The sequence below is a fragment of the Periplaneta americana genome, chromosome 1 (genome assembly GCF_040183065.1).
Source record: "Periplaneta americana isolate PAMFEO1 chromosome 1, P.americana_PAMFEO1_priV1, whole genome shotgun sequence".
Lineage (NCBI taxonomy): Eukaryota > Metazoa > Arthropoda > Insecta > Blattodea > Blattidae > Periplaneta > Periplaneta americana.
The window spans coordinates 139,904,470-139,924,178 of NC_091117.1; the positions used below are offsets into that span (position 1 = coordinate 139,904,470).

General features: G+C 35.9%; 1 protein-coding gene across 1 annotated transcript in view; it reads left to right on the plus strand.

Annotated features, from left to right (window-relative positions):
• The window catches only part of mRpL16 (mitochondrial ribosomal protein L16), a 46,915-nt gene that overhangs the window by 12,352 nt on the left and 14,854 nt on the right, over positions 1-19,709 (plus strand). The gene's annotated exons all lie outside the window — the stretch shown is intronic.

Here is a 19,709-nt window from a genome sequence, read left to right on the forward strand (position 1 = left end):
TACTATTTTAAGTTAGGTAATAAGTTGTAAATGTTGAGTTGATATGATGAGATATGGATGATGTGTTGACATAATGCTAGATGTCTCGGAAATACGAATCTAATTACTTACAACATAATGGTTAACCCTGACATGGAACAGACACGTGTGGAAATTTAAGTTAGGTGAAAGTCAGGCGATGCGTGATCTCCTGCATCTGCGTGCGTGCGAGAGAGGTGAGAAAGCGAAAGTGTTTGGACATGCGTACTAATGTAGTTTAGGTAATATGTTGCTTAAGGGGGTTAGACAGAACAGGAGCCCCTTCGCTGTCAGAAGTACAAGATGAATTATTTTAGGAGAGAAAAAAAAAAACAATGCCTGTCTGTGTGAGAGTTGGGGATTAACCTTGAATGAGCCCCGAAACACGTTGAGGAAACTCGTATAAATAAGACGTTGTACATTTCATAGGAATACAGTGCAAGAATGGACTTCCAATTACATTGTAGGTTGTACCATAATGAAATATGTAATGGCATATTTCATACAATACGCTGTAGAAATCCAGGAGTTATGGAGCCATCATTACAGATATACGATTGTGCAGCAACGTGTTATGTGTATCGATTGAGCCAGTTGGAGGTGAATGTAAGTACACTGCATATTTTAATCATCGAAGTCTCATATTTATTGTTTCATTAACGTACTTGTATGCATGTATCTGCTTACCATACACAGAACCAACATAAGTTCACTGAATAGTTTAATTAATACTTATGTTTGTTTCATTATCTCATGTATGTGTATTTATATGTTTTTGTGTTGTGATTATCATGATAGCGTCATTAATAATGTGATGTATAAATCTAATGCATGATTTTTATCAAAGTGCACGTCATTAATTACATTAATCAATTTTTGTTTCATTATCTCATGTATGTGTATTTATATGTTTTTGTGTTGTGATTATCATGATAGCGTCATTAATAATGTGATGTATAAATCTAATGCATGATTTTTATCAAAGTGCACATCATTAATTACATTAATCAATTTTTGTTTCATTATCTCATGTATGTGTATTTATATGTTTTTTGTGTTGTGATTATCATGATAGCGTCATTAATAATGTGATGTATAAATCTAATGCATGATTTTTATCAAAGTGCACATCATTAATTACATTGATCAATTTTTGTTTCATTATCTCATGTATGTGTATTTATGTGTTTTTTTGTTGTGATTATCATGATAGCGTCATTAACCCATTTATGCCCAGATTATTTTTTTTTTAATTTTTGTTTCACATATATTAAGTGAGTCAGAGGGACGTTGTAAGCATGAGGAACTATGGAAATACTGATTTTTGTTACTTCGGTAAAAATTTATGGGGTGGGTCGATAATGGCACATCCTCGAGAATTTGTTCATTATGTTGTTTTGATGGTTTCTTGTTTTATTTATGCTTTTGCGTAGTATGCAACTTGTTTAATTTAAAAGTAATGTGTAAACAAATCATTACCATATTAAAAACGCATACGATTTTTTAAAAATATTTATTGAATAATTTCCCTGAGAGCTATATTCATATTTACATGTATTTTACATTCACACATCTGAAAGGAAACCTTGTAAAAAATCCGTGGCGCTACAGCCTTTGAAGGGCCTAGACGGACCAGCCGGCTGCTGGCCTCACGCCCACATGCCGAAGCAGAGGTGGACGATCATCCAACCAGGATGAGGTATCGTGTGGTTAGCACGATGATCCCCCCAGCCGTTATAGCTGGTATAAGGAAACCTTGTACTGGAAGAAATAAATAATTTGAAACACACAATAAATTATGGTACATGACATAAGGTCCACACCTGTGGTTAGCGCGTCTGGCCGCATAACCAGGTTGCCCGGGTTCGAATCCTGGTCAGGGCAAGTTACCTGGTTGAGGTTCTTTTCCGGGTTTTTCCTTCAACCCAATATGAGCAAATGCTGGGTCACTATCGGTGCTGGACACCAGACACTTTTCACCGGCATTATCACCTTCATCTCATTCAGACACTAAATAACCTGAGATGTTGGTACAGCGTCGTAAAATAACCTACTGAATCTACATGACATAAGTCCTTAGTTCTACTCATGGTATGGTGCATCTCTGACATGCTTTTACATTGTCACAAATCTTGTATCACCGTCTTTGTTGTTGGGTTTAGTGCCCACAGTGATCATTCCTCCAGTGTTCTTTGATGGTATCGAAGGAACGAACTCGTCTTCCACTCTTTGGAGAAGTGTCAAATTTTAGGCTTGCATTATTTCGTGGCCGAAGGCGAGTACATCCAAAGACTTTCCATATGATCGACTGACTGAGAAGCCAAGCATTGTTCATGCACACACCTAATAACCACGAAAGTAATGGTATGTGCCATTTTTTCCACGTATATCAGAAATATGTACTCCACTCATATTGCAATTATATTTACGGAAAACATAAGGCAGACGAACTTTGATTTCCTCTTGTAAAGGGGCTACTTCATGTTCGTTAGACATGTGCTCACCTTTATTTCTTTCTCGCTTTATTCTATGTGTCAGTGGTGGAGAATTCTCAATTTCATTGCCGATAAGATCTGAATCTTTTCTAATATCGGTGCCCCCCCCCGTCATTATAATGTCTAGTAGCTCTGTCACTAACTCTACTACGGCTTGTAGTTGAGCTCGGTCGGAGTCCTTGCAATCTTCATCTCCAGAATCTGCATCCGTTATCCTCAGACAGACCAATGAATATATCTGCCCCGTATTTTGGGATTTAGGAAGAATCAGATCTCTCCAACTATCCTAGAATTTAGATTACTCTCAGACCAGTGAGTCTGAAAAGAGGGAATACTTATGATTATGGAAAATGTTATGAAGGATCTCAGTTTTCAGATGGGGCCAGTAGAGAACTCTCATGAAGATAATAAAAAGACAAAACGGGGCCATTCTGATTGTTATTCACACCCGGCTCTCATAGGTGCCGCTAGTGCCGAGAATTATGAACTACTTAGTTCGTCAAAGACTATCCAGTGTGCATCCCAAGCGGTGAGATATAACATTACACAAATAAAACAATGTTGTAAACGAAAGCGGTAATAAGCCTGAGATATTCTGAGAAATGCCATCAGAATTATCATCCCCAAAAGCACTCCTAATCCTTACACAAACTTCTATTGAGGTAGTTGTTTGTAAAAACATCACTCAAAGAAAAATAATAAGAAAACAAAATGATTTCATAATGAAAAGCTATGTGAACGGTAATCCTCGAATAAGTGCTTAGTGGGTCATTATCGACCCACACTAAATTCAAAGCCCTACTGTACAGCAAATAGCGTAAATATTGACAAAAACATACAAGATACATATTCTCCTGAATCTTCTTGGCAGGAAACACAGATTGTTAATAAAATTCACGGATTGAACAGAGTTTTTACTCACTTTTTCTTCTCCAAGGCAGACGGTAGTTGCGTCATATTTATTCGGCAAGTTCCCGCGCAAGAATGACGTGGTCTGTTGGTTTCCCGCGTGTTCCACAAGTGCATTGTACCTTTGTGCATCTAAGAAAAGTAGACACGTAGTGTTGTATAGACTAATTCGCGTTGAAAATAATTTTAATCACTGGGTCGAAAACGACACACCTGGGCATAAATGGGTTAATAATGTGATGTATAAATCTAATGCATGATTTTTATCAAAGTGCACATCATTACTTACATTAATCAATTTTTGTTTCATTATCTCATGTATGTCTATTTATATGTTTTTGTGTTGTGATTATCATGATAGCATTATTAATAATGTGATGTATACATCTAATGCACGATTTTTATCAAAGTGCACATCATTAATTACATTAATCAATGCATCACATTTATGTTTTTTGTAATCATTTAACTAGATTGTGGGCTTATTTTCATTTAATTGTTGTATTTACATAAGAATTACTCTGACAAACGATGTAAATTCATACAACATATTCATGTTTTTCTAACTAGATTGTAGGCCTCATTTCTGTGTTTGCTTGTTAATCAGCGTTTGCTCATGCTCAACAAATGTTACTTTACTGTTATTATGTCATTGTTCATGAAAGCGTTATTAATAATGTGATGCATAAATCTAACGCATGATTCCTTATTTTATTCACATAAACAGTGATGCAGAGCCGAGAGAGTTTGAGACTCGCATTGAGGAGGTCATGGGTTCAAATTCCATCACCGACCATAAAGACAGCTACCAGTTAACATGTGCTCATTTAATAACTGGGGGTATAGCTCAATTGGTAGAGCATTCGCTTAGAAAGTGTGAGGTTCCGGGATCGATACCCGACATCTCCAAAAGTTTTTATTTTATCGATAGAAATACTCCGATAAATGATATAAATCCATGTATCACATTTTAACTAGATAGTATTTTCATTTAATTGTTGTGTGTTAATCAAAGATTGCTCACGCTTCAACAAATATTACTTTATGTATTAATTATTTTCACAGATGCCAGCCGGGGCAGAGGCACCTCCAAACAACGCACCAGTAGAGATGCCTCTCCATAATCACGTAAGTTTATTGGATATGTTAATCATACTTAAATGTTTTTGAGCAGTTGCTCATGCTCTAACAAATGTTCCTTTATTGTGGGCTTATTTTCATTTAATTGTTGTAATTACATAACGTTCCTGTGCTCATAATTTACCCATACTATTCGTTTCCCATGTTTCTTAAACTAATATTTATGTACCTAATTTCATTTTAATTTATTTTATTTGCATAAACAATGATGCAGAATCGAGAGAGTTTGAGACTCGCATTGAGTAGGTCATGGATTCAAATTCCGTGGTCGACCATAGAGACAACTGTCAGATTGGAAATTTACATGTCATCACCGCCTCAATTACCAATACGATAAACCACTCCTATCTGATTTTTGTTAATCAAAATTTTACTTGGTTTCATTAATTACGTTCACAGATGTCAACTAATTTATTTTATGTAATGACTTGCTGTTTTCACAGATGCTCCAGTGTGAGACACACATGAAGATGGACAGAAGGATTGGGGAAGAGGGGAGGGAAGAGGCATGCTCCTGTATTCAGTGTAACACAATTACGCTTGAATAAAAAAAAAAACAATGAATATAATGAGTTATTATTTCGAAAGTGAAATCACATTCCTTATCACTGAGCAAGAAACCTGGCCTTATTTCCATCTTGGGGGACTTAGGATCGGGATAAAAGAAAAGAGTAATAAAAGCAAATAATGGTTATATATTGATTACAATGCAACAAATACAGTTCCAGAAAACAGTAGCAAAATGAATTGTTTCTTTCCACAAACTCTTTGTGTAAACACACTCACAATCAATCATATGTGACATCTCTTAAAAGCACTATAATTAACATAACCACTAAGCATTGTAATTAACATAACCACTATTCCACAATAGTCCATGATGATATGCTGTCAACCAATTCGACGAGTTTGATGGTATGACGTGAGGTGGTGGTTTGAACAGCTACACATTCCCAGCGAGATGGTGAGTTCCTTTACAGAAACATTATTCGTCCCGGCTTCGTGGAAACCTTGTACATCAATTATCATAATGGACATCCTGAAACAAAATAAGAGCAGTGTAGAATGAGAGCTAATGTAAATTGTATAATATTACGGGGAAAAGTAACACATACTTACATTTTTTTGTTACACCACTGTTTGCACCAGGTTTGTGAGGGGTGTATAGTTTACGAAGCAGTTGTGTAGAATAAGACAATATGCAACAGTATTTGCTGCTATATTAGCATTTGCCAATATGTCAACACATATATTTACTGCTCCTAGTTTTACTTCATCATGTTGTTTAGAGCAATCAATGACGAAAAGTGGTGCTTTTTCGATGAAATCTTTTCTCGATAGCAGTGGATTGTTTGGTTTGTTGTAATATGAATTTTGAAATTTGCTGTATAATTCATATAATAGAGCCACTTTACCATTCTCAATATCCAGATTTAGATTATTGTATGGGTAGAATTCATCATTCAAATATACTCTCACGTCAGTAATATTACAATGATCAAAGACACTGTTATCCTTGTCAATCCCGTTTCTGTTTGTTTCAAATCCAATTATAACATATCTTGGTTTTCGAAGTTTGTTAGTAGTTGTGACATTCCACATAATCTGTTTAGTTGCAGGTAGTGATGGATATTCAAACAACTGCCATGAGCGAAATGGAATGCTAAGCGGTCTATCACTTCTCAGTATCTCTAAAAGTCTAAGACTTTCAGAATCAGGGACTGTAATTAGAGGCATGTTCCAATGAATTCTTGTTAACGTGACCTTGCAATTCTCACCCATTCGAGCATTAATAGAGTCTTTTGCTCGTACAATTATGAGTTCCAATTGCGCATTTATTATGATATCTTTAAAATCTTCAGCAAATCCGAGAAGAGTTTTCAGAGGGACGCAAATGTTGAATTTAGTATTGGTAACAATATCAACATCCTTAGTGGGATGGATCCAACCGCTGTTTCCAAGCATGTTAGATTCAAATGTATTCAGAGAAATCAAATTCTTCATCGTTGACGTAATGCCAGCGTTTTTAATGCTGTCAGTAAGCTGTCCATTAAGTTCCAATTGTAGACTTTCGAACAAAAATTCCATAGCATTGTTAACCAATTTCGCACTAGTTGGCGTGCCCTCAGGTTTTGTAATGCTACCTTCAATAACAATACAACTCTCACAAGGGAGCATGTATAAATTTTCACTTTTAATACGAATATTGATTGAGTCATTTTCATTGATGGCTGAAGGATTCTGTGGGAGAAAGGAATGCGTTTCTTTTTTCACTATTCTCTCCTCAAATATTGGCGATTTAGTAACATTTAAGGGATCCATTGTCGCTTTACTTTATATCTGTATTTTGTGAGTAAGTGTACTGAGCGAGATGTCAATCTCTTGGTTTCAGAAGTTGAACTAACGTGTTCAGTTGATGTGTTAGTCCTGATATAGAAGTTTTGAGGGAATTGTAATCCCATCTTTTTCGAAGATGTAATTCTAGAGTAATAGTTTCACCCCTAAAATCAATCAATCTTCCGTCTTGATCCAGTATTCTAATAGTAATATTATCAATATATTTAGTATTTATTTTGAAATATCGAATGTCGAATGGCTTGTCAGACAAGTGAAAACCTGGGTCAACATTTACAATTAAAGAATGAATTGCATGTGTTGATTGTTTAAAAATGAGCTCCCAGTTAAATTACATTCTATTCTTATAAGAGTGACAGGAAATATGTTAGCTGGGTAATCGGATATGTGTTTATGGACAGCTTCAAGTTTTTTCGATTTAAATCCCAGTATTTTACCTATTGAATCGGGAGCGGTGAAATCAATTTCATGTTGACAATAAATTTGTGTGTGTAATGTGTTATTATTTGCTACTAATTCAAAGGCGATCGGTCGTGTGTGATTGTCTTTGATCATCATTGCATGAGATATATATTTATTGATATCATCGATTTCATATGTTCCCGTGGGTAATGTAATTGTTTTACTTTCCTTCGTTGACTTTGTAATATATGTAAATTTGTTATTCCCATCGTTAACATTGCGTATGGTGTTATATGTTGAAAAATTCACGAGGCCAATTTCATACTCTGAATCTTCATCCAATGTGATTGGTGGATGATAGTTACAAGATATCACTGATGTGTTACCTGTCACTGTGAAAGACATTGTGACAGCATACAAATTGTTACGTTTGCATTTATAGCAAAAATTGAAGAACTAACTGTCCACATAATTCCATATTAAACTTTTGATAACGGTTAGTATTATATTTAATTGTTACACCTCGTAAGTAATTAGTTATCTCTACAGGTGGGGGGAGGTCTCCAAACAAATCAAAGTAGAATGCTTCATTGTTATTAATTTTATTAAGCGCGACCCAATGCGTTCCGGGTTCCTCATTAGAATCTAAATTAATTACTAGTTTTTCTTTATACCATGGTTTCCTTGGCAAAGCATTTCTCATAAATACACCGCGAAAATGTTGTATCTCAAGAAATCGTGCATAATTAAGAATATCAGCATCACTTAGGGTTTTTTTTTAACTGCATTCCCTTACCGCTCTTGTATTGTCTCACATACAAACCCTTTCCTTCCGATGCTTTCTTTGGTGAAATAACTGTTGCAAGTGTTCGTAAACCAGCCAATATTAAAGGGAAAGGTAGCCCACCACCAGATTTTTTCCTCATCGCAATAGCCTCCATAGTTTTATTATGCCTCATAGATTCTGAAAGTTGCTTTTTATCACTTTTGGCAGAATTTACAGCTTTCGCTATTTGTGCAGCATCACCGGAGAGAGCTCCTAATGCGCTGAGACCTAAGAATATTGGGAGCAGAGGGAGAATTCCACCTCTTTTCGGCCCCTTTATGACTCGAGGTTTCTTCTTCTTACGCGTATTGTTTTTTCTTTTCATTGCCGCTTTCAACTTGGAGAGTGTCATGTCTCGCTTTCCAGCACCAAAGAAACGTTTAGCACCCATTACTTTGGAGACAAAAAAAGCAGCAGCCCTCTCACTCGGTTTGGCATCAGATGCAGTTACACGTGCTCGGGCTTTGCCTTGTAACACTTTATCAGCTGCGTGTCTTGATGAAAGATCACTGCTTTGTGCATATGCAATATCGTGTTCTCGACACGCCTCGTCTAAAGCATTGACGCCCAGTTGACCTTGAAAAATTCTCTTATGCAATTTTGTGCTAGGTCCGCAAAACTGATAGCCTGGTAGATGCAATTACACTGGTAGCTTGTTGATAATTGTATTTAAAATACCGCGTCCTCTTACGGTACGTTCCCCACTGTGGACAAGCATACTATAAAATAACTTATAAAAAGTTGTTCCTTATATACATATAATGTATTATTCTACAATGTTATGATATTTGTAAAAGCACTTTATACACAATCCAACAAAACACTTTGAACATTGTGTTCGAACAATGCTGTTACACTCTTTTTGCATACATCTCTTTCTCCCTCTAAATGGGATATATTGAACCCAATGATTCATGCAATCATATCGGAATTCTCTGCTATCGTATGTAATCGGGGAACACGTTAGTCGCACATCCAGTTTCTTAGCGTTCATAATTGCAACTGATACGAAAATCATATGTTTGTAACATTATATGGTGCCTTGTTGCTTTAAAGCAACAAACAGTCGAAAAATGGTACCTTGTTGTTTTAAAGCAACAAATGGTTGAAAATGGTACCTTGTTGTTTTAAAGCAACAAACGGTCGAAAATGGTATCTTGTTGTTTTAAAGCAACAAATGGTCGAAAAATGGTATCTTGTTGTTTTAAAGCAACAAACGGTCGAAAATGGTATCTTGTTGTTTTAAAGCAACAAATGGTCGAAAATAATACCTTGTTGCTTTAAAGCATCGATATGTTGAAAATGATATCTTGTTGCATATATGTCGAAAATTGTATTCATGTTAAAGTATTTAACAGTTGTAATTACACCTGTATCTATCACTGCAGTGTTTGGCAACAATCAAACAACATGCAAGTTGTGAAGCAAACACAAACATTACCAATTGAAGTTATAGGAGAAAGTGGAAATGATACAAATTACGTACGACACAGTGCACTATTTCCCAATCACGTGCGATGTATCATATGTGGTCCAAGCAATGCTGGGAAAACAAACTTGTTGTTAAACTGGATTCTTCATAGCTCTGGATTAAAATTCGAAAATATCTACATCTATTCAAAATCCATATTCCAGCCAAAATACGAATATTTAGCCAAAGTATTGGAAAGAGTACCAGAAATAGGACTTTTTAGATATAATGCCAGCGAGGATATTGTACCATTTGAAGACATAAAAGCAAACTCCGTGTTTGTCTTTGACGACATAATGACTGATTCACAAAAGACAATATCGAAATTGTTTAGTATGGGAAGACATAAAAACCTCGATTTATTTTATCTCGGACAGACTTATGCAAAGATTCCCAAGCACCTTATTCGAGACAACTGCAATTTAATTGTTCTTTCCAAACAGGACAGTATGAACCTGAAGCATATATTTGACAATTTTGTCAATCCAGACATGACTTTTGATCGATTTCAAGAAATGTGCTCCGAGTGTTGGAATAGTGGTCATCGATGTTTAATCATGAATTTAGAAAGCGAATTACACAAGGGGAGATATTGCAAAGGAATAGATTCCTATATAATATGGAAATGATTACTCTTCTCTTTACTTAGTATCAAGACTTCGAGAAAGTATGAGTATTGACAAATTTGGACGGAGTGTCTACAGAAGAAGAGAAAAAATAATTCTTCCAGAAGATTTCCCACACGATAGTGATAAAAACTATCTTATTGACGACGTAATACTAAAAGGGTCAAAGCACCGGAAGAGCCGGAGGACGCTGCAAATAAACTATACGTGGATAGAGCTATTAAGGATATTCAACGATATGCCATCGAAAATGATGATAAAATTAAATCGTCTTTGGAAACGTACACGTCAACACTTGTTGACACGACTAGTAGCAATTTTGAAACGCGAATTAAACACTATATTAATGAAACGAATGAACAGATGGTGAAACATGTGCATGAATGTATGCAGCACCAGGAAGCACAATGGGATGCAAAATTACAAATATATGATGAAGATCGTGCATTATTTGCCATTGCTGAAAAAGTGACTCAAGCAAATGAGTTGAAGAAAGAAATTTATGAAATGACAAACAAGTTCAAAGGTGTTACATTTTTTCATATTGCTTCAACTCCAAAGCATGATAATACGAATGTATATAAATTATCCAGTAGACTAAATTACTTTGAAATTCCGATGAATGGTGTAGTAACTGTTACTACAACACCAGCTGATGTAATCGTGAAATTAAATGATAAACTATTCAAAAATGGAACATCTGTTTTCAAGCGTGATAAGTTATCGTTTCATATGTCTGGTCGCAAGCAGCAGTTAAATGCAACTATAGAACTTGTGTATAAGATAGTGAATGTAGCATGAATATTCACCATTGCATTGCAAGATGTCAGCTGCTACAGCATCTCAAGACAAACTGAAAAGAAATATCATAAAACATTCTCAAGCTGTAAAACGCAAATTCATAGCCCTGAAGCAGGGACAATTGAGCTCTCAACATGCACTCGGTGAAGCGTTTCAGCCAATTACCACACCTCTACATATGTTAATAAATGAAATGCAGAATACGAAGAAATATGCAGACGATGGAGGAAAGAAGATGGATTACATCAAAAAGGATGTGAAAGAAGAGGAGGAGGAGGAGGAGGAAGAAGAAGATGATGATGAGAAACACAACCCCATTGTTAGCATGCATATACACAATCTCTCAAAGCGAACAAAACATAAAGCATATGATAAGGTATATGGTGTTCAGTTTAGTAATAACAAATTGGCGATTGGAAACACGCCCATTAAATTTGACAAAGATCATGTAATTATGAACAATATACGATACAAGGGAACCTCTGGTTTATATAATTTACTGTTTCTCAACAACCCACCGGATGGTAGTTATGATGATCAAGACCTATATAAATACAAAGATATTTTAATTTCCACTAATGTACATCGTGTTGATTATGATCCGAAACAGAAGCTAAGGAGAGCAAATACCAAGAAGTATTATGATATTATTGTTCCATTGTTTCAGAAGCGTGGTGGAAGTTGGAAAGTTTCTCTACCAAATCATAAAATAGAATATAAGCATTGGGATGATCCGAATGAATTAGTTGAACACCTTGACCTTCTCATGTCATCACGCTATGCTGGAAATACCAGTGTGGATAACGAAATCTATGCTATAGAAGAGGAATTGCGTGAAGGTGGATACATAGAATGAGCAAAGAGGGGATTGCACAAGAACTTCATAAACCAGCTCGGAAAAATTTTCAAAGACGTCATGTCATCACTAAAGGTTTATTTGACCTCTTTCAAAGCGATCTCATTGAACTCATTCCCTATGCTAAGCAAAATAAAGGATTTAAATATATACTGGTAGTAATAGATGTTTATTCCAAATATGCTTGGGCGAAAGAATTTAAAAATAAAACCGGTAAAGAAGTGACATCTGCTATGCATTCATTGCTAAGCGGAATGGCAAAGGCTCCGAAAAATTTGCAAACAGACTGGGGAAAAGAGTACTACAATAAACATTTTAAATTGCTAATGGAAAATTATAACATCAATCACTACTCGGTGTTTTCTACAACAAAAGCATGTATCGCCGAGAGATTCATCAGGACACTCAAGTCACACATGTTTCGAGAGTTTACGGCGCATGGATCCTACAGATGGTTGGAGCTATTGCCACAGCTGATTGAGAAGTACAATGCCACCGTACATTCAACTACAAAGATGAGACCCATGGATGTTACTAACAATCAACTCCTTGATACAGTGTACGATCAACAACCAGTGCGACGAGGAAGACAAATGTTTCGAGTGGGTGATTTAGTGAGAATATCAAAGTACAAGAAGCTGTTTACCAAGGGCTACCTACCATCGTGGAGTACTGAAATATTCGAAGTGAAAAAAGTGCAACAGACTCAGCCAACGACTTACATACTTCATGATCTAGAAGGTGCACCCATTTTAGGAGAGTTCTACACCGAGGAACTTCAAACAACAAACTTTCCAGATGTTTATTTGGTTGAAAAAATTTTGAGGAGGAAGGTTGGGAAGGTGTATGTGAAGTGGTATGGGTTTCCTAACTCAAAGAACAGTTGGATTGATGAGGGTGATGTATTGAAATAAAAACAAGTTTCCGCACAAGCACTGTAAGTTTATTATGAGTTAATAAAAAGTATATAAAATGCAATATTCTTATTATTTAAACACACTCTTGCACACGTCTTCTTTTACATGGAGGTTCATCAAATTCATGTGGCACTGTATTAACACCATCTTGTAATATTACTCTTTTATCGTCAAAAGAATTTAAAGTCACTTTATTTACACGCATTGTAAACACATTATGAAAATATGATCTAATAGAATTGTTTCTTGAGTAAGTAGGAATACCGGATTCACAACATGATGCATAATCTGCAAACGTGATTTCATTCCTAATTACACTTTTCTTAATATCCTTCAGTTTTTTTAATTTCAAAATCGGAACACTTCAAGGCGTACACTTTAGCCTTCAAACCTACAAACTCATCAATATGTGAATTTGGAATTTCATCCTTGAACTTCCCAAGCACACCTTTATTCTGTAGTGAATATAAAATATGATTTGGTGAATACACACTAGTATCCAAATGATCCAGGACATTTTGCAGATCATGGTACAAATCATCTGTTTGAGCATGATATATAAAACTGTCTGTGTCCATGTAACACAACTTAAATCTGTCACCAAACTGTTCTTTCATAATGCACTTGTACATGTGCACTTTTGAAAGTTCTAAAATACACATACCTACATACAATGCTTTATCAAACAAAATTTGAGTTTGTCTTAAATGAATACCCACCAGGTTTTCAGCATAAATTACTCGGTCGAGAAAGTATGGTTTTGAAATGAGTTTTTTCAGTTTCTCATCATTTGAAACTAATCGGAAATGTGTTCTTTTTCGAACATTTTCCATTGTCTTTCCAAATACCGCATTATTCATAAGCTTGAAAAAATCTTTTTCAAAATCATTGTTTGCATTTCTACGCATTTCAGTATTCAAATCAATGTACTGTTTTAACCAATGTGATTGCTTGAATTTTATAGCACGATGTATTTTCACAATTTGCAAGCCATGGTCCACTGCCTGCTGCAAAAGTTTGTAGTGTGCCACATAGTTTTGTTTGGAATGCAGTGTTGTCAACAATTTTTTATGCTTTCCACCTGGTGGTTTTGCAAATTCCACACAAAATGGTATTTCCTCATCTGTTAGCCATGCAAATCCCCCGTATGGTAATTTTTGAGACATGGCGAATCCATACAAATTATTCGCATCCACATAGTAAATTGCAGAAGGGGGTTTAGAATCATCGAAATTCTCGCTTTTAGGATCGTTCACAATTGCATGACAGGTCACACATTGACAGATTCCGCCACGTATTCCTTGTTCGAAAAGTAATAGCATAGTCATATCCTTAATCAATTGCAATTTAACACGTGTTAATTTCAACATTGCTGAATAGGCAAGTCCTGGCACTGTATAGTAATACATACAATCTAAATCATATGCTTTGAGACACATTTCGCGAAAATTTTCAAACACATCTGTCAAGATGAGGGTGTCGGATTTTAAGTACAAATCTGAATACTCCCCCAGCGTCTGAATATTGAATGTCTCCCACACAGATTTTGCATGATTATATCCTCTTCGGTAATATGCTCATTAGTTAATTTGCTGAAAAAGTTCTCCTTCGGTGGTAGACAATTGTCCTCTAGTCTATCTGACATTGTTAAATAGTCATAGGGAAAAACACCCATATGACAAACAAGATCAAATTTGTCTCTGAAATATTTTTTCGTTTCCGAAAACTTATCTTTGGGCAAGTTGTCTGCTAATTGTGCTAAACTGGATGGCATAAACCGAAAAGAATCAAGAAATCGCATTTGCATATAACGCTTTCTTCTGTACATGCAAGGAACATTTTTAACAAAACTGATGTACTTTTCCTGCATGTTTGGTAAAACTTGAATGAGGTTGTCATCATCACCCAATTCCTTCACAATAAAATGTCCATCATATGATGACAAATTATGCAGTACAATAGGAATGAAGTGCTGATGCTGATACCTCAAATTACACTCATTGTGAGCGGCACCGCGAAATTTTCCCGTCAAATGATCATGATCACGAACTTTATAATTATCGCCTATAAAATCACCCTTTTTACAAATGTGACATATATTTGCTTTCAAGTATGCGTCATTTTCTTCACTGGTTAGTGGAATCATTTCTTTAATATCCTGAAATAATATTTGTTCAATTTTTTTCGTTTCCATCACCATGTCTTGTACGAAATGCTTTGCTGCATCACACCCTCTGTACAATTTCATGTCTGTGTACGTATCCTGACTATCCTTAAGAACATAGCAATAACTAAATGGTGTATGTTTTTCTGATATTGTACCGTATAATTAGAGTCTGGATTCCCATGACAATTCTCAATGGGCTCTAGTAGACACTCAAAATCCGCATAAATCACAAATCTCACCTTCTGCGAAAACTCGGGATGATCAAAAGACAGGTAATCTTTATACGGAAATACTGATCTAACAGCACTAAATTGTGAACATACGCTCTCGTGATCCTTCAATCGTTCTGCACACGACCTAACCTCATTATGTCGAAAATATGCAAAACACCGTTTACAAACAGCAATTTGACTTCCAACAGCACCTGTTAGTTGAGGCCGTACGAGTGCGCTGAAATTTGTTATGCAACAGTAATGTGATGTGTTATCATTATTAATGTATAACAAATCCATATGATCTGATAATTCCTTTTCACACATTCTCAGAGGAAATACATCATCATTCTCATCAAGTGCAAACACATTTAATGAAATATCATTGCGTTTTTCAAATTTTGCAATGTCATTAATTCCCACGGGGAAGTCAATGCACCAATCATATTTATATTCTAAATCTGGTCTATTCTCATAGCTCAACATAAGGTCCTTGTCTCTATCGAGAAATTTCGATAGTTTGCAATACTTAAAACAATAGATATCACTGTTGGCAATGTTTACTAAAGATTTTGAATTTTTGTACCTGCGAGGAAGTTCTATATATGCACTTCCGCCCATCAATGGCGTATATTTATTTACTCGCAATTCTAATTTATGTCATTTGACATAAAATAAACCCAAACCCTTCATACTACATTCTTCAAACTCTTTCAGAATCTTTTCCTTTTGTTTGTTGATAAATTCCCTGATATCCGAATACTGATATAACACATCATTTTTACTTTTAAAATTATGAAATATTGTCTCGTTGTGAACATTGGCAAACATACATTCAACAAATATGTTAAATTTTAAAGCAGAGTACTCACTTAAATGTGTCTTTAAAATGTCTTGCATTTCATTAGTGACACATTCTAAAATATCTTTCAATTCACTCTCATGATTTGTCAGATTTAGAGCAATATAAGTCTTCAAACGATTTTTGAAAGCTCTATCCGATAACGCAAACACAGATCCTGAACATATTTGACTGGATGTTGATGCCACCATTGGGACAGCATCCGTTCGAGAGGTCGGTTGTGCAACCATCCCAGATGTTGATGTTGGGATAGCAACCACTCCTGAGAAAGGTGACGTAACCATCTCGGATGCAGAGGTAGATGGCGGCATAACATCAACCCGTGCGATGTTCATCACAGGTGCAGCGTTTTCATCTCCATTCAATTTTTCATATGCCCCTTTGACATCTGTATCCTAATACAAAATTACTATTAATATTTTCATAAGTATTACACAAACTCAGTATGTATTTATATTTACATACTCACCATATTATGATTTTTCACATGTTGAATCATATATCTTTCAACTTTGCCAATTGTTCCACACAGTTTACATATGAACCTGATTGTAGTGTGCGTTTCTTTTTTGTGTCGTGCCAATATCTTTTTGGTTGAATAGGTTTTTTCACATATATCACATTTGTTCTCCATTTTGGTCCTTTATGTGGTTAATTGTTGAATAATATCTTCCACATCCGTCGTCTCCTCCTTCAAAGCTTCACGTTTCCTCTTTCCTCTTTTAATTGTCTGCTGAAAACAATAATGTAAGTTAGCCATGCATACAGTACGCACTACATAATTTTTTGAAAGAACAAACGAAAATACACTCATCGCTTTGTGGTTAGGGCATGTTTCAATACAATTCTCCCGCCAAAATCTATTTTTCCTGTTGGCTTTTTTCTCCTCATCAACAACCACTTTCACAATTTCAGGTTTCTGTTAAACAAAATAATAACAAATATTACCATTATGCATCACAAATACAGTTGTACTTCATATAAAAAAGAAATACACTTACCGGTTTATAGTTGGGGCATGTGTCTTCACATCTCTCCCGATAAAATATTTTTCTTGGCGCTTTCACAACCACATCCACACTTTCTGGTTTCTGCACAAAAACAAAATAACAAATATAGCCATTATGTATATCATATTAGAATTAGTTAAAGAAATAACCACACTGTACTCTCCTCTTTGTAAGTGAGGCAGCTAGGATCGCACAGTTCCCGCCAGACACGTAAATGTGACTCGCAAGGATCGCTGCATTCAATCAGGTGCTCGCCATTACCTAGACATGTATTGCTATGGTAGGTATCCTCATGTGCTGAAATTGAATTTAAAAAAAGAATTTCCGTATTACCACATGGTAACACTAATGAGTAATCAGTATGTAACTGATTTTCTCCATGTATTATTCTCTTCACCTCCATATATATTTTATTAGAGTTGTTTATGTAATACTCGCGAACTATTTGGTGCTGCTCATCCAACCATTCATCTCTCCTACCAGTTGGGTATGAATATGTTACCTCAAATGGCACTTTGAAATGTTCTTCTTTTGTTATTAGTGGAATGTTCTTCAAAGCGTTACTGTCCATGACTCCTCATCACGCCCTAATACTTCCGCTTTTATACCAGTGACATGGAGCAAAAAACTCTTTCGCAACTGAACTTTCTCTTCAACCGGCTGGGCTGCGGAAGGTCAGCCGGTGTACACCGAACACACAACACGTGTCGAGGTGTTGTTTACCTTGTCACTTGCCCTGCCGAGGTCAACACGTCGCGCTTCCACTTTCACATTTGGTTCAAGGTGAATTAAAAACAATGGATCTCAACACATGTCGAGAGGTTTGCCTTGGACTTATGTAACACAGCATTCACTTTCATAGGGGAACCAAAACTCCTCCCTCTCACAGCTCCACTCCATTTCAACATTCTCTCCATGCTCATTCGTCAGCCGCTTTCCCACACCGCTCGCTTGCAAATCCCCATTCACCAATCACCTCCTTTGACCACGCCCCCTTCCCCTATCCCTCCTCTGGCCACACCCCTTTCCACTCATCCCTCATTTGGCCACGCCCCCTTCCCCTCATCCTTCCTTTGGCCACGCCCATGGGAGCCTGGGGAGCCTGTGACGTCAGCTTCATTTCCTTACTACTACTGATAGTCATTGTCCAGTAATGATCGGAAAATCACAGTTAAGCTTTGAGCGCTAAGCATTTTAAACTTTCAATTGCTTCTCCTGAAAAATGTATTCCAAATGACATCCATCATTCTTGCAGTGGACTGTTCAATTGGAAGATTGCCCATTCATGCTCAAACTTACTTCTTAAACTTAGTTCACCAAGAAAACATAAGAGAGCGTTGAAATCAGTTATTTCCCATGGAGAAATGCTATTCCTCTATTGTTTTGCGTCTTTTGTTTGTGATCCCTTAGTGTCATTCTGAAATAGTAAATCTGTAGTTTCTTTGTTATAACTTATGTTATAACTTGTAATCGAACACAGATCACACACAAACAGCGTTTTATTGGAATATTCTTTATTTTTGATTTTTCTTACTCACGAAGAAGACTTATTTATACATGTCTACAAGGTGGAAATGAAATAACCTTGCAATTTGAAAGAGACGATAGGGTACACTTAAATGAATAGAAAACTTATATTAAGTTTTGTGGTTAAATGCATGGCTAATTAGAAAATTAAGTTGGAAATTTCAGCAGTCTGGCAACATTGCCACTAACACAGTCGCCTGTGTTCTCGTAATAAAGATGTAAGAGGTCAATGAATTTAGGTCTGTCTGTGTACGCGAGCCTCCCTCTCTCACTACGACATTACAGTCTACTCGCATGATTCAGTGGTTTGAAATTAATGGTTTTTAAATTAAATTTGCAGGAAAACTGGTAACGTTATTGAAATAAGCCGGAGGGATAAATGATTCTTTATTAGATTTTCTATCGATATGAACAAAAATCACTATCCTACTCGCAATAGTTACCGAATAAGAGGGTATTAAACATTTGAGAAAAACATTTTTTTCTGAGAAAAACTATGAACTTTCCACTAATATGGTACTATACTTTTTTGTTGCATACAACATGAGCTATTCACCCTGAAAATCTGCAGGTTTATTTTACTTCCACTCTGTATAAATTCTAATAGAAATGCATGAGAATAATTTCTTAAATCTGAACTTCATAGCTTGCTGCCATTTCGCTACACAGAACTACAAAACGAAACAATGAAATCTCGAGCAGATGCTTACAATATCGTTTGTTTCTATGGTTACTTTTTCTGCTGCTTAATTTGGAGAGCACAACAGTCAGAAAATTTCAAGCAGTCATAGAAGTCTATAGGCTTGTCTGAGGGCCAAAAGTCTTTATACTTTTCGCCCATACATGAGGAGACTTGCCTGTGGATTAGATTTGCACAGATTTACCTCCAAGTAAGTCTTTGCGTGTATAGGGTCTCTAATGCTTTGGTCTATCAAATGAAGGGGTGAGAATGAGATAGTTAAAGGCCACACTTTTAACAAAAATGTTTTTTTTTTTTGTACTAATTAATTTCTTATACAAATGGGGAAACTACCAGTAAAATATTATAAAAATTACTCAGGAAATAACATAAGTATATACCGAAGAAATTATGATACCGCACCTAATAGCCATTG